This window comes from Acanthaster planci, linkage group LG03, assembly GCF_054643075.1.
Source record: "Acanthaster planci isolate LZ-2023a linkage group LG03, COTS_SCS, whole genome shotgun sequence".
NCBI classification, from domain to species: Eukaryota; Metazoa; Echinodermata; class Asteroidea; order Valvatida; family Acanthasteridae; genus Acanthaster; species Acanthaster planci.
The window spans coordinates 20,935,178-20,949,985 of record NC_141779.1 but is presented as its reverse complement, the minus strand read 5'-3'; the positions used below and the strand labels follow the sequence as shown (position 1 = coordinate 20,949,985).

General features: G+C 40.5%; 1 protein-coding gene across 4 annotated transcripts in view; it reads right to left on the bottom strand.

Moving 5' to 3' along the window:
- The window catches only part of LOC110991070 (diacylglycerol kinase zeta-like), a 106,737-nt gene that overhangs the window by 62,631 nt on the left and 29,298 nt on the right, over nt 1-14,808 (bottom strand). The gene's annotated exons all lie outside the window — the stretch shown is intronic.

Sequence of the window (14,808 nt, the reverse complement as noted above, 5' to 3'; positions counted from 1 at the left end):
TCCAGTGCCTGACGTCACTTGGACACCCTCTGGAGGGATGAAGAATGAAAGGAAGAGGGGGGGTGGACAGATAAGGGATCCTTACAAAGTAATGCACGGTACGACAGGTCCCTGCCCAAAGAAATTTCACAGAATGAGAAAAAATCCTTCTCCATGAAGCTCAGATTCCAAATTTGTTCTGTGAGCCCAAAATGACCCACTTGCTTTTAATAGTTCTCAGGTATTTTTTTGTCTTTTCTTTCTTGGGGGGGTGGTTTTACTTTTGTCCAATTTTCTCTTGCTATGATCCACAGGTGTACAATGTACATGCTTGGCAAATTGTGTAAGACTGCAATTGAGGGTTGGAAAGGACAGTGTTCACTGTGTCAATTAATGCAATGTCATTGATGTACAGGGCTCCATAAGTACTTCAGATGTGGAAACTATACATTATAGGTAACGTAATGCAAACTTGGAGATGTCAAAGAAATACAGTCACATACATACATCTTTACACTTATGTTTATTGTATGCAGTGACTACTCACAAGTGTTTTGTTAGTTTTTGTGATAGCATTTACAACAAACAAGCAATGAAATTTCAATTTTTGCAAATTCGAAATTTGCAAAACCCACTTGCTACAAAAGAAAAAAAACCAGTTTTCATGTAATCTAAAACAAAAGAAAAAAATACTCCAAAAATGAAAGAAGGAAAACAAAAAAACTATCACAGGGAATGAGTACAGCTTCATGTACAACACATGCTTACAACTTGTGATTGAGGCACAAATGAATTCTGCGGAGGTTTTGATAAATGGGATTGCAACCATTTTACAAACGAGTATAATTGCCCGATACACTGAGACTGTTTGATACATGTACATGTACAAACCAACAAGTGGGTTCTTCCTTGCCTCAGTGAGTAACAACTCCTCCTCAAGACTCTCATGATAGCCCCATTAAACGTGATTAACAGTGTTCCATTCTCAGGTTGTCTGATGTAGTGCATGTAGCAGAAAATGTTCAGTGCCCACACTAACCAGGCACTTTCAGACCTGACAAATTGAGGGTCTAACATTGAAATCAACAGAGCATATGCAGCAAGTTTTACACAGCCTGAGTTGCGTAAACTTCATTTATGCAATGTAGCGTACTTGTTCTACAGCTAAGTGCATTTATTCAACCTACAGGTGTCCCGTCTTATTACTGTGACTTCATATCATTTCTCACGGGCCCTATTTTTGGCTCGCAACTGAGGGGTAAAAAAAAAGGAGCTACCCTATCTGCATTTTCCATCTATTCACTAAAAATCAAAGAAAATTGGAAAATCTTGCCAAATTGAGGAGGGGGGAAAGAAAGCTGACAATGATGTCTGATATTAATGCAATGCTATGACCTTTTGAGCTTAATTTTTTTTCTTTGGCGCAAAATGTGTCTGTACATGTTCACACGATTTCCACATTATTACATGATGAATGCACTTTACACTGCATGGAACAGTGCAGTATTGGACCATGATGCACTGGGGGTGAATATCTTTTCAACTACGTGTACATGCAAGTCCCAAGTCCTTGAAGCACTCAATTTTTGGCAGCAGATGGGTATTTGAAGTTACAATATATAAGTCGGCATTCATCATGCTAATTCTTAAAGTAGGAAAACAAAAACTGGTATTCTTAACTCCAAATCTGAAATTTGTTCCACTGTAAAATTCTTGCCATTAGACCCAAGTGGATCTAAGATGTTTCAGGAGAAGCGCTTGGAATTAGCAAGTGGAACAAAGGATGAAGCAGGCCCTGACCTCGAACGTTGATGTGGGGGCACTGTACACATGCCACTGAATGGGAAAACTTCTACTAATTGGCTACGCAAGACAACCTCAAAAGAGGGAGATGGGATGGTTCCATGGCTACATCCCTCTGGTCAAAATGTGGGACATGGGGAAATATAGGCATGCTCGTACCCCTCCCCCCCTGGAACTTATGCCTACAATGACTGGCACACTGTATGCCAAAGTGTACATGTACATGTATATCACTGAACATTATGCATGTACATGATATCTGCAGTTACAGTAGGAATAAACTTTTTCGTTCAATGAAGGCTTGTCTGTGGTGATTATTCAGCCACCGTACTTGGCATCCCTAGCAATGGTTAACTACCCTAACTTATCTTAATTTGAGGTGTCTTCCAGAGTGTCATGCACACACAAACTATTCACGAGTGGTCTATCACACGCCACATTCATCCTATTCTGTCGTCATTCAATTTGCTAGATACACGTAATTTATTGCAACTGAATACTGAAAGGGGGGGGGTTGTGGAGGTAACGGCTGCAAACTGATTGCACAAATTAGCAATGATTTACGCACTGGATGGATGTGGCCCCATTGCTCTGACACACAAACAGTTTGACATTTATACAGAGAAGGGTCACTACTACGCGGTGGCCCACCTGAAATTGGATTGGAGGAAAGGTTGGAATAACACAGAAACAAATTGGCCCCCGAGCTAGATAGATGAGGGTAATGCAAATTGATAGTAGGATGGGGGAAAATGGTGCATTGCAAGTTCTGGGTGTGAAGGTAATGCGGAGGGCAGCACTTTGGGTCCAAAATGTCTTGAAGAGTCAATACTGTCTTCATCCAAAGGAAGCACTTCAGGCCCTCAGGGTTTCGAAGAATCAATGTTGTCTTCATTCAGGAAAATGACAAAGAGGGATCAGGGAACTCGACCTGCAGTATGAAAGTAGTCGGTAGGGAGCTCACAGCTGCGGATTGGGGTCATACAAAAGAAATCACCAGAAATTTCTGTCGAAATGCATTTAAGCGTTTTCTTTTACAAGTGCAAATTGTGATAAACATGAGTACTGAAAAGGACTTTATCAGAACACGATTTGGGTGGATGAATCACAACATAATGAAGTCCAAAACAAGGAAAACAACACCAAACCCTTTAAGGTTCAAGGCATATCCCAGCTGGCACAAACGACCTCCCCATTCATGCTTTAGATGGTCATAGAAGTCCCCGCCCAAGGAATGTGTGAAGATTGTCACTCACCCAACTAGCGCAAGTTATCAATTTTGTACTCTGAGCATGCCCTCCGCTGCCAACCGAAATAATCGTGCTCCAAATTTGGCCTCCCTAAATCAATAAACAGCTTCAAATTTCAACACAGAGAAAGTCTGCCCTCCCCGTTTCTACAAACCACTTGACAATGCTCCCCCGCGCGAGCGCACACGAGAAGCATGTTATTTACTTGAGAGTTCGTCCGAGTGCTGTCTGCTAAATTTAGATGGGCCTCCACATATTCTAACCAATCCAAAAAACTGCTGGGACGATGATGTGACAAGAGGCTGCCAAGGCGTATCTCCAACTGCTGGCCATATTACTCAGCTTACTAGAATTTCTCTTGTGTTGGTTAACACCCCAAAATTAAATGGAACATCTGAATGCAACACTGCAATGAAGTACAAAGGTAAAATCGCTCCATTTCCACTGAAGGTGTTTTTTGTTTGCCAAGTTCGGGTCTTGACTTGTGAGGCCCAGGGTGCAGAGTCCATCACAGGTAGTGATTGATTGAACATGTGAGCACACATGTACGGGCTGTCCATCACATTATGTGGACTTCAAAACAAAGTGTTGTATGAATTTTCTTTTTAATTTCTCTAATTGTACTTCCAATTATTGTGACTGCATTTTCATCAGATAAACCCCCCCCCAAAAAATGTGCACAGCAAAATTACTGGTACATACAATGCTTATGTGTCACATTAAAGGATCTGTATTCTGTGCATCCACACAGCTTTGCCCACAGCTTACCGTCATAGTGCTGAATATAACCGTTCTCCACAAAGGGTGCTGGAACACAATTTTCTCAAATAAGCAGAGTTATACCAAGCGAAGAGAGAGCAGATTTTTCTGCTGTAAAAGTGTAGGCCTATGGAGTTTCAAATGCATTTCAATTCAAGTTTGAAGAGTTTGAAAACATGTAGCCCTGAAATAACCTGAACATAAACTATTCTCGATTCAGGTGCAATTCTGAGCAGCTGCTGGAATTGTTGGACCTTCCAAAAACTCCATTCAGACAGACAACCTGAAAAACATGTACTTGTCTATTGAAATTGTTTTTCGATAATTTTAAAAAAATTTCTTGACTGCAACTTCCCATTGCTATCCATTGGGTTTTTCTCCTCAAATTAATTCCAGAATAGAACACCACTAGGATATTAATTCATTCCCCGTAATAAATCAATACACATGAGTCCTGAATTATGCGTACACCATGCAAATGCACCGTGCACCAGCCTTCATCGGTTTCCACGATGGTTGACGGTATCCTTATTTCCCATCGGCTATGCAGCAGGTGTGTTTTCTGGCACAGTCAGGGTCATACACTTTTACTCCTGCTGCAGGTCCATCAATTCTCGACAAGGGAATGTGTGCAATAGCCATTTCCACCACAAAAAGAAAGCCAGCCAGGCATTTCCATTGAACCCTGAAGTCTGCGCGCACAAATCTTGCATGTAACCCTACATTATTGCATTGGTTTCCAAGAAAATGTAAGCAGGAAGAATATTCTATTCCAGTCAAAGTACATGTACACTGTAAACACAAAATTGATTTGTATCATCAAGCAGCAAAATGAAGCATGTGTAAATACGCTCCTGTTGAATATTGATTGCTAGAGAAAATAAGAAAATGAACTTCATTTCCACTAAGATACAGAGTCAAACTGTTTCCCCCCACTTCTCTATGACAGTAGAAAAAAAAATTATTTATGGAGGCATGGGGGAAAGGTACAGAACCAGTGATTGCGCTTGAAATACTCTTTACCCCAAGTATTCTCTTACTTCTTTCAGTCTTAACTCCCTGCGTGTTTTTCAAAAATCTAGCACTTCAAAAAGTGTCTCCAACAAAAAACTTAAAATATTTTCCAAGTGGAAATTTTTTTTGGGGGGGAGGTGTACGTGCACAGCCTTGAGTTACTATAACAATCCTTCCCATGAAGCATTTCTTCTCGTAGGTGTACACCTGTGTCTATATCATTCTGGCAGTATTTGGGGAAAGCTTTCGTTTATTTAATGACTCCCATTTCAGCCAGAGGCACTGCACCGCTGCTTAATGCATTAGGAGAAGGAACATAAATGTAGGTGGCTGAGCAGACGATGATCATATGACTATGACGTACATTCAAGTTGATAAAAACAGAGTTCACAGCTCCACCAAGGTCCAAACTGGGTTGGCCAGTTGTGGTTCACATCTTTTGAACTGGGAAAAATTTAGTTCTCCAGATAAAAAAAAAAGAGGGCATTCAGCTCAACCTCAACTTTTGCAAGATTAATGCACCTAAAATATGCATCAGAGGGAGCGCTGGGAACAAGGAGACGGCACTTTCCTCTCCAGGTTTGATTGTACTTGATATCAAGACCAGATCAGGGGGGGTGGTGAAGGGGAAAAAGAACAGGAGGGGACGGGGAAGGGGTGGATTGAAATCTCTGTTCAGCTCGGCTCCAGTGTTTGGAAATAAAATTACGGGTCAAAAAAAAAACCCTGATTAAAACTTCTAAATTCATTCTTGGATTGCCATAGAATGCAGAGACAGCTCCTTGCAAAATATTTGAGCCACACAAAAATACCATCCAACACAGCCTGCCACATCCTGAAAGGTAGATCCACACTTGTATGTACTAGTATAGAAAATGAATATGCATGAACCTTTAACACAATCGGAGCTGATACTGTGTGATGCTTCTCCTACAATTGCCATCCACCAGAAAAAAAAACCGAATTGGAAAAAATGCCCCCTCTATATACGGCTGAAATACAATTTTGTTTACAAGATCAGAGAGAGGAATGATTTGCAAAAAACCCCCCAAACAAACCAGCCTATGCAGTTTTCCATAAATAAAACCCCTCAATGGATAATAACATCCGGGAGTAGAATATCCTGAGGGTCATCATCAGGTTTTCAGTTTCAAAATCTTGATAACATACCGTAGGCCTAATTTACATGTACAGTCCATCCTCGCTAACCCCAAAGGGAGTATGTAAAAATCGTATTGAAATTGGAGGATTTGGGATTGTTAGGGTTAATACAGCACGCTGCCAATAAGGAAAGGTTTAGGTCCCAATCCTGGTGGTCTTCATTATTTTCATTCCTGATGAGGTTCCTGTTTTTATAACAAGGTCATCTGCACAGTCCGCGGAACCTCTTATTAACGAGGTTCAACTGTATATGATATTTTAATTGACGCAAATTAGAAGCCACATGCAGTAAGGAGCAGGGTTACAAATTTAAACCCCAAAGGTTTCCAAATACCCATAGCATGTAAATGCGGTTATAATTATACGTTGTTTTTCAAAGGGCTGGCAAACAAGAATTTTAAAAGGCTGTTTCATTAATGGGTACTGATGGGGGGGGTTGTGATTGCATCTTCCCACCTTTTGACCAGAGGGGAACAGGCCATAAAATCAGAAAAACGAGGGCTGCAAAGAGGGCTCACATGTGTATTTGAGCAGTTACAAATGTATATTTACAAGTTATAGACAAAGTGCAATAAACAGTGTAAGAATGCATACAAGTCTCTCTCTGTCTCTAGTTTTTATCCCTGGTCAGTGGGTTTTAGGGATTTAATCATCATTATTCTCACATACGCAAAAAACCTTCGATCTGTGATCTTCATTTATGCCAAATGACGTTGTATTAATTGTGAACTTGCATTTAGTGTACAAGTTTGCAACCATTCCAACTAAAACTACACAACATTGTTGTCAGAAGCTTTCTGTTGGTGCTCAAACAGGAGATGACCGTTGCACTCAAGTTGTATTAAACATTGGAAAATCTGGACAAACACTGCAAATAGATGCGAGGCTTTCTGACTACAAATCTAATCAAAATAACCATACAATTTTACATGAAATAAAAGGGAAATGGAATGTGTAAATACGACAGCAAAATTCAGGAATCTTTCAGTTTTAAGACATGCATTTATTTTATGAATAATTCCTGTTAAAAGGCTTAAATTTTGAAAAAAAAAGGATGACTTTTGTTCTCTCTAGAATGGTGCATGTTAACAAAAAGCTGCCACCAACTAAATTTTTAAAATGCATGGCCCTAATTATTTTGTATGGCACAGTGCAGCCTGTTTTTCTGGATCGACCAAGCTGGAAATGTCAGGGTTGAACGAACGGCCAGTATTCAGTTGTTCCTTTCCAGAGCTATTTTTAGGGTCAAGAGTCGGGAATAAATAATCCAGTCTACAATGTCGGGCCATTATCATATTGGTTGGGAAACAGTTTTACCTCAAATTCCATAAAAAAAAAGTTGGGCATAATGGCTTTACTTCGTAAGGTAAATTTACATAACAATTTCGTTTTGGGGATGTCTGATGAGGAACAAATAGACAGTCTGGATGTATGTGGACCTTTGATATATATATATATGTGGTTTTTTGCTTGTACGGCAAAAGCATATGTACATGTTCACTGATGAAATGTGTCACCTAACACTACCAGTTAACCTATGACTTCAGTTTCCATATACTGAATGGTTAACTACAGCGTGTAGGCCTACGTACAAGTAATTACAAGTAAGCCTGTGACACAAACAGGAAACATTAACGTATCCTCATAATCTGACTGATCCAGTATTCCATGAAGATATTAAAGAATCATAACTGAAGAGGGATATCTCAAAGTGGTTACTGTTTATGAAAACAAGTGCAGTATAAACAAGAAATAAAATTTTTAAATCCTACATATTATTCCTGCATACACTTGTATGAGGCAGCTACTTGTACATGTGTGTATATGGTTCAGACGAGGAGAGAGTACATGCATGCACATGTACAGTGTACATGTATGTACATGCATGTACTGGTGTGGTCACTTTGATCCACTTCAATGTTTCGTGAACCTCTGTCAAATTGTACTGAAGTTGTGACTGCTCAAGACCCCACACGACCATCACAGCAACACAACTACCTCCACCCTGGATTCAAGTCCAAATCTACAACACTGGTTTCAAGTCCAATTTATAAGATGTGATTTCATATTTGTTACAGGTCAACAGCACAGGAGAATGTGCAAGTCACACGTTGGCAGAAAAATTGATAACAAAAGGCCATCCTGCAAATCACCCATTGTCTGGAATAAAACTCCCCCTGAAATCAGCCATTACAAGGGGACGAACATTCCTGGAACACAGGGTTGCCAATTTAATTTTGAGAGAGAGTTGAGTGCAAGAATTGACAAAACCATTGCTCTGAGCCCGTTTCAGACAGGGCCCATCCATGTTGTACACGATACAAAACATAGGACATGACTCTAGCTACAATTACAGCCAAACTGTACAGTCCCTATCAGAAACAAATTTTACCATTATTTTTCTTGATCAGTAAGGATAGGGGCATAGAAGTGTTGAGCTAACGAGTTGTTTTCACTGTTGTTTTTTGTTAATACATTTTTGCGTGAAAAATCTTACACGGCCATGATGAGAGCTTGAGAGCATCTGAAATTTGTGTCTCACACTCAAAGCATGAGAGTTGGCAGTTCTAGGAACAAGAAAACCAATAGCAACACCAGTGCCCTGAGTGCTTCACTGAATTTACAATCTTCAAAAGTGAAAGTCCACATCTTCTATCCTTGCAAACGGCTACAAATTCACCAGAGACTTCTATGACAAGAGTTTAATTTATGTCTCATGCCAATGTCCGACAATTTACTAAAAGTTTTTTTGAGAATTATACCAAATCTTTCAGCATCTTTTTCTTGGACGACTCCCTAATTTTGCCCTAATGAGGGCAGTATCAATATAAGGTAGCAGCTGGCATGTTAAAGACAATACATATTAATGTGCATTCAGAGGCTGCTACTCTATGTCAAGAGGGGGCGCTATTTCAATTTTAGATGAACCTGCCACTTGCACCTGGATATCCTCTGGATGTGTTAGGTACGACAGAGGGCGCTATACACAAAGTCCACAGAGCACAAGTGCTCAAGTCAAATACGGTATTCAATTGTGTGCAAGAATAGCACATTTTCAGCATTCTGGGTGAAAGATTGCACTCACACAGCATATAACATACACCACGTGTCCATTTAATTTTACGGGTTGGGAATCTGAACTCCTATTTGTTTTTTACAAAAGCTTAAAATTCACTTACCTGTAAATACATGTATGTTGAAGATGACGGAAAGCACATTCATGAAAGAAAAGAGAGATAAAAATTCCTGTCAATAAGAAATCCATTAAAGCCAAATAACGCATGTAGCTATTGTTTGGCATGCACAACGGTTTATCAATTACGAACACAGGATGAGGGTTCTTGTCGTCTTCTCTGTTTTCTCAGAATGACGTAATCTACATTCAGAATTCGCATCTTGGAGTGAACAGAAAAAAGCCCTTTTTAACTTGTTATAGTTGAGCTCTGAAAACAAATGACACTGCGTTCGATTTGGATGCTTCCATATATATTTGAACAGATAAAATCAGAGAAAACGTGTTTTCCTTAGAGGTGCTCTTTAAGAACAGTGCCCGGACTGAACAAATAATTCTAAGGGAGGCTTGGATTTGACTGGGTATGAGAGTGTCTCTTATGTCCTCTGGTGAGAAAATCCATCTCCCAAGATCTCAGCTGTCCTTTGACTAACTGCCCAATGCTTTTGAAACTATTAACATACACATATAGACTAATGGAGGAGACATGAACACCGTAACTGTGGTGGCACAACACTAAAGCTTGACTTGAGTGTGCATTTGATACTTCGTGAAACCCCGTTGGTCAAAAAGGCACGTAATGCAGGCCCGTTGCCTGACCAGAGACTGGGGGAGGGGGGTTCGTCAAACCAAAAAAGTGGAACTTTTGGCACTGTGAACACATATTTTTATACAAAGGCCTATCACAATGAGCTTGGGAATACAACACTGAAAAGTTGCATGTCTGTCGCGAACTTAAGGTAGCATGTGAGACTTGTACACTGTAATTTTCAATATTGAATAAATTTAACAGAAATACCTTGATTTTAAACCCTTTGGAACACCTGAAATGTGGATATTTGCTGGAACCTCCGGACGGTACATAATGACTGGAGATTGACTCATTAATGTGGAGAGTCGTGGTTACCTTGAGCTTGAGAATCAATGTAGGCCTATAAGCTGTGGCTTGTATGCCAAATATTACGGTATATTTAAAAAATTCAGTACACACACACCCAAGTGTGTATTTGCCTGCAACTGGGGACCCCCTACTGTCCCTCTTTTGTTTGTACTTTAACTTTTTTAGAAGACCACCCATATGTTTTGTACACAGTTGTCAATCGGGGACCCTCTGTCAATCGGGGACCTTATTGTCCTCTATTGTTCAGGGTCCCCAATTGAATGCAGAAACAAACTCACATACACAAAAGACCACCAACAAGCGGAACTCAGAAGTGAGGGGGGGTTCGTTCGAACCCCTCCCTACTGGCCTGTAATGTATGCGTACCACCAGTCCATGAGCACTGTCCCAATGCAATATAGCTTCTTATTCTGGTTGCCAAATTACAATGTAGCTATACATGCGCATGCATAAAGACGTTCATTTTCAGTTCTTCTGTGATGTTTTAATTCAATCTGACACACGTGTGCCATTTATGTTGCAGTTTGCTGCCCAGCATGTGTTGGACCACATTAAGCTAATCAACGCAGATAGGGGGTTGGCTGAGATACAGTACCAGTCCCCCCAAAACGTGGGTGTTCTGTGAGAGTAATAACTCAGAATTTCATGAAAACAGTGTCCAAATGATTGGAAGACATTACTGGAGAAAGCCCCGAAGGCTTAGTGTAGAAAAAAATGCATTGCGAGGATGTCAGAGAAAATGTCATTAGGGTGGATTCATTCTGTAGGGTTTGTGTTTGTAGAGTCAAGGCCTTTGAGGCCTCTTAAACGTGTCTAATGCTCTGCATTTTGGTCTTAAATGCATGGTGTAAGATCAGTCAGTTTGAAGCTGTTCAGTGTAAGAGATACGCACGTACAGCCTCAAAAGGGGTGCCTACTCACAGTCAGCTTTTTAATGAAATCACTGGCTATGCAACAGCTTGAGGTCATCAAGGATGCCTAAGGTCTCCTGTTACATCGTTTTTATCAATTGAAATTTTAACTGTCTCATTTGTGGGGCAGCCACCGACAGACCAGTCCCCTATAAGCCCCATGCCTCAAACTGTTTAGAACTTTGTACCAATCGTGGCTGTGATTTGAGTCCGCTACAATAGTCCCAAACACTTGTACGAGCAAATGATGCACACATGCAGTGTGGCATTAAAGTGGAGGTACATATGTAACGACCTATCTGCACAGAGAGTGGGGATAAATGGATGGGTCTATGACCTACAAAAGTTCCATGCATTTGAACATAAATTGGGCTTGGACTCCCGTTATCTACCCATCTCCCCCCCCCCCCCGCGGCTTCACCACTGTCATTCTTTACTGTGCTCCACTACTTCAGGTGTAATACTGACAGAAAGAATGACTGCAACAAACATGTACATGTATGACACGCATGACAATGCCTGTTCTCTAACCTCGCCTGCCAAATTTCCGAACACTTCTAAATACAGAGCTCACTGCACCGCAGGAGTAGTGCACACGCGAGCGCTTTTGTATGACACTGACTGACGCCTCACACAATCTGAAGTGTTAAAACGAACTCCCAGCATTTTGTCGCAGTGAAGTACCGGTACACTTCACACAGCTTCCTCACAGTTCTCTGGCTGAATTTCAGCATGGATACATGTGTGCGATTATGCATTACGTGTAACAGCTAGAGGTCAAGTAAAGTTTAACAAATCTAACAGCAATGAACTGACATGTACATGTGCATACATGTTTGTGTATGTATGCAAGTTACACATGTACATGTATATTATAACACATACATCTACTCCATGAATCTTCAGAATGGAGGATTTCCAGTCACATGATTTTTGATGGTCCGCGTCCAATTTACATAGATGTGCATGGAAATGCACGCACCTCCAAAGTCTCTCAACAGTCTGAAAACTGCCAAAAGAAACACAGATTCAAAAATGCAAGCGCCTCTATGGACATGGTACGCTTCCTGACACGCCTTTGCCCATCATGTTACGCCGCGTGAAAAAACGCTGTGCATACCGAGAACTGTTAAATGTCAGTCCTTGCCCTTTACACCTGCATGCAATATATATGTACACGTATTCAGGCAAATTTGCAACTCTGAAGGTAATGCTTGCAGTGTAATATATTCCATCATTCCCACGGATAAAGACAGATGCCTGTATGGATTAATATACATACTGTACACGTAGAAGTATGTACATGTATTTAGTTTTCATGCCGTAATTCACTGGTCAAATTTAAATGCCATGTACCAAGTTTGTAAAGATATCTCTGCTATGTGCGTCACAAAAATATTTTATGTCATCACTTGCGTCACATCATGATTTACATGGTCACCTCGGATAAATGCGATAGATGTATATATGCTTCAGTGGCACGGACATACATTGATTTAAATGAAAAGTGTCCTGTGTTGTGTGAGAAACATGATCAAGTACTAGCAGCACCTCGTTAAATTATATGGCCCTCTGGGCATTGCACACATACAACATGGAGATTGGTGCTGGAAACATCTAGGGAGGGGGGGTGGAAAGAAATTCTGTGTATAGGCCTTTTCACACCGCAGCCTGTCAACCAACGTGTAGGCTGAACTCAACCCTGGGTGAACCCATGACCAGGGCCATGGTATGAACTGGGAAAAAAGTTCTTTTTGGACACGAGTGACAAAGCACAACAGTGTGAATCCCAAGATACTTTATTTTACAGGGGAACTTGGCATAATTGGAGTAATGCCAACTTTCGATGCATTGTGAAAATTTTCCGGTGAGGAGACAAGAACCGCGGATAGCTCCTTTGGGGTTCAATAATTGCCACATTGAAACAGTTTTGCTCTATTTTCAAAACTGCAATTATAAACTACTCGTACATTTAGGTGTACAATACATTGAAAGGGTTAAATACGTACATGTAGATATGCACGCGTATGTGGAAGTACATGCATATTTCTAACCTCTCATAATTACATGCACATTTTCAACTGGTACTTTTAATCACAACAGTTTCACAAGCAAGGCACAAAAGTCATTAGCGGTAATTTGTTTGAACCCTGAAAACATGCGGGTATAAGTACCTGTACAAAGTACACGTACACATACCTGGTTATCAAAATTGCTATTCAATATTAAACCCAAGTATGATGGTCATCCTAGATAGCTGGTGATATGATACACCAGTGTGTGTATCAATGTACTGTACATTTTGTATAAAAGCAAGACAGGAAGTGTACAGTACTATTGGTGCGCATGTACATGTACATTTGTACAGTACATGTACATTGTACTTTCATGTACAGTACATTTAGTACTATTATTTGCATTGGTGCAGGATCACCTAGGTTATTCCATTCATAGTACTCAGGAGAGTACATGAGGACAAGGATATACTTAGTGTTTACTAAATGACTCCTTGATCAACACAATGAGGATAGATGGATGTCATTTTCCCTTACCACTGAAACAAGTGTAAAAATATTTGAGCGTTGGCATCACTCTTTGCTGTTCGTGACGATGAGTGACGAGTCATGATGTGAAATGTTAGAGTCTGAATGAAGGATGGCATTTTAATGGACGATTATAATGCTCCTGACTATAAACCCCTTCACGTCAGGACGCGTTAAGACATGGCTTAAAAATTGAGATCCTCGGCTTGCTTTTCAGCTATTATTCTCAGCCCACGCTCTAGCGAACACGGTGAAAGAAGGCAGACCCTGGCTCTTGTGTATATGGTAATTGGTTTTTGTATGTAGCCCAGAAATGAAAAGACCAAATTTGCATCATAATCACCAGCTTCACAATAGTCCCCACTTTGAAAATAGGTAACGGGAATGTGGAAGCTTGAGTAGAGCCGCATGCCACCGAACAATGAGCCTTTTCACCGTGAAATTCAAAGCATGCAGAGCATGCTAGGCCACAAACCGAGAATTTGCGGTTTGGCAGGTGGCCTTCGTGGCCAAGCGAGGCTGGAATTCTTGGAGTCGGCTTTCGGAGAGAAATTCCCGCCCGAGAAGGGGTTTAAAACTTTTTACTTGGAAAACAAAAACAAACAAAATAGCAGTTACTCAGTGTTGTTGCTGCTATGTTAATAGTACATGTAATGACCAGGAAAAAAATTTTATCTGAGATGTGGATAGATTTTGGAGCACTGGTGAAAAAAAACCCTTGTCAAAGACAGACTGCAGGTGCAATGTTGTTCTTGCTCCCAAGTGAAGTCGTACAGGCAGGTATCACATTGAATTGGCAAGCCTTATTGCATTGTCTGACTGTATGAACATGTACCGGTACATAATATAGGCATTCAACTATGCAATAATGGCAGAATACTCCCTTAATAGTGTGTGAACTCTCACAGGTGTGAAATTTTAAGAGGATTAAAGGAGGAACAAACTTTGCAGGATGATATTTCTGATGAATACTCATTGTAAGCTTAAACAGATTAAGGAGAAAGGGAGAATTCAGCTCATATGAAAAAAGTGCATGTTGGCACTTCTGACATCCAAATTCTGAGTTGGTCAGAGTGGTTTGCATCATTTGCTGTATATTCCTAGGCATATAAGCACCAACGCTGTAGTCGAGTCCATAAAAAGTCCTGGAACAAGTCCCTTACCTGTCTACCACAAGTACATCACAAGTCTTTCAGTCTTAAGCCAAGACACATCACGTTTACTGTTACATGATAGAAGTGGTCCAAACCATAAT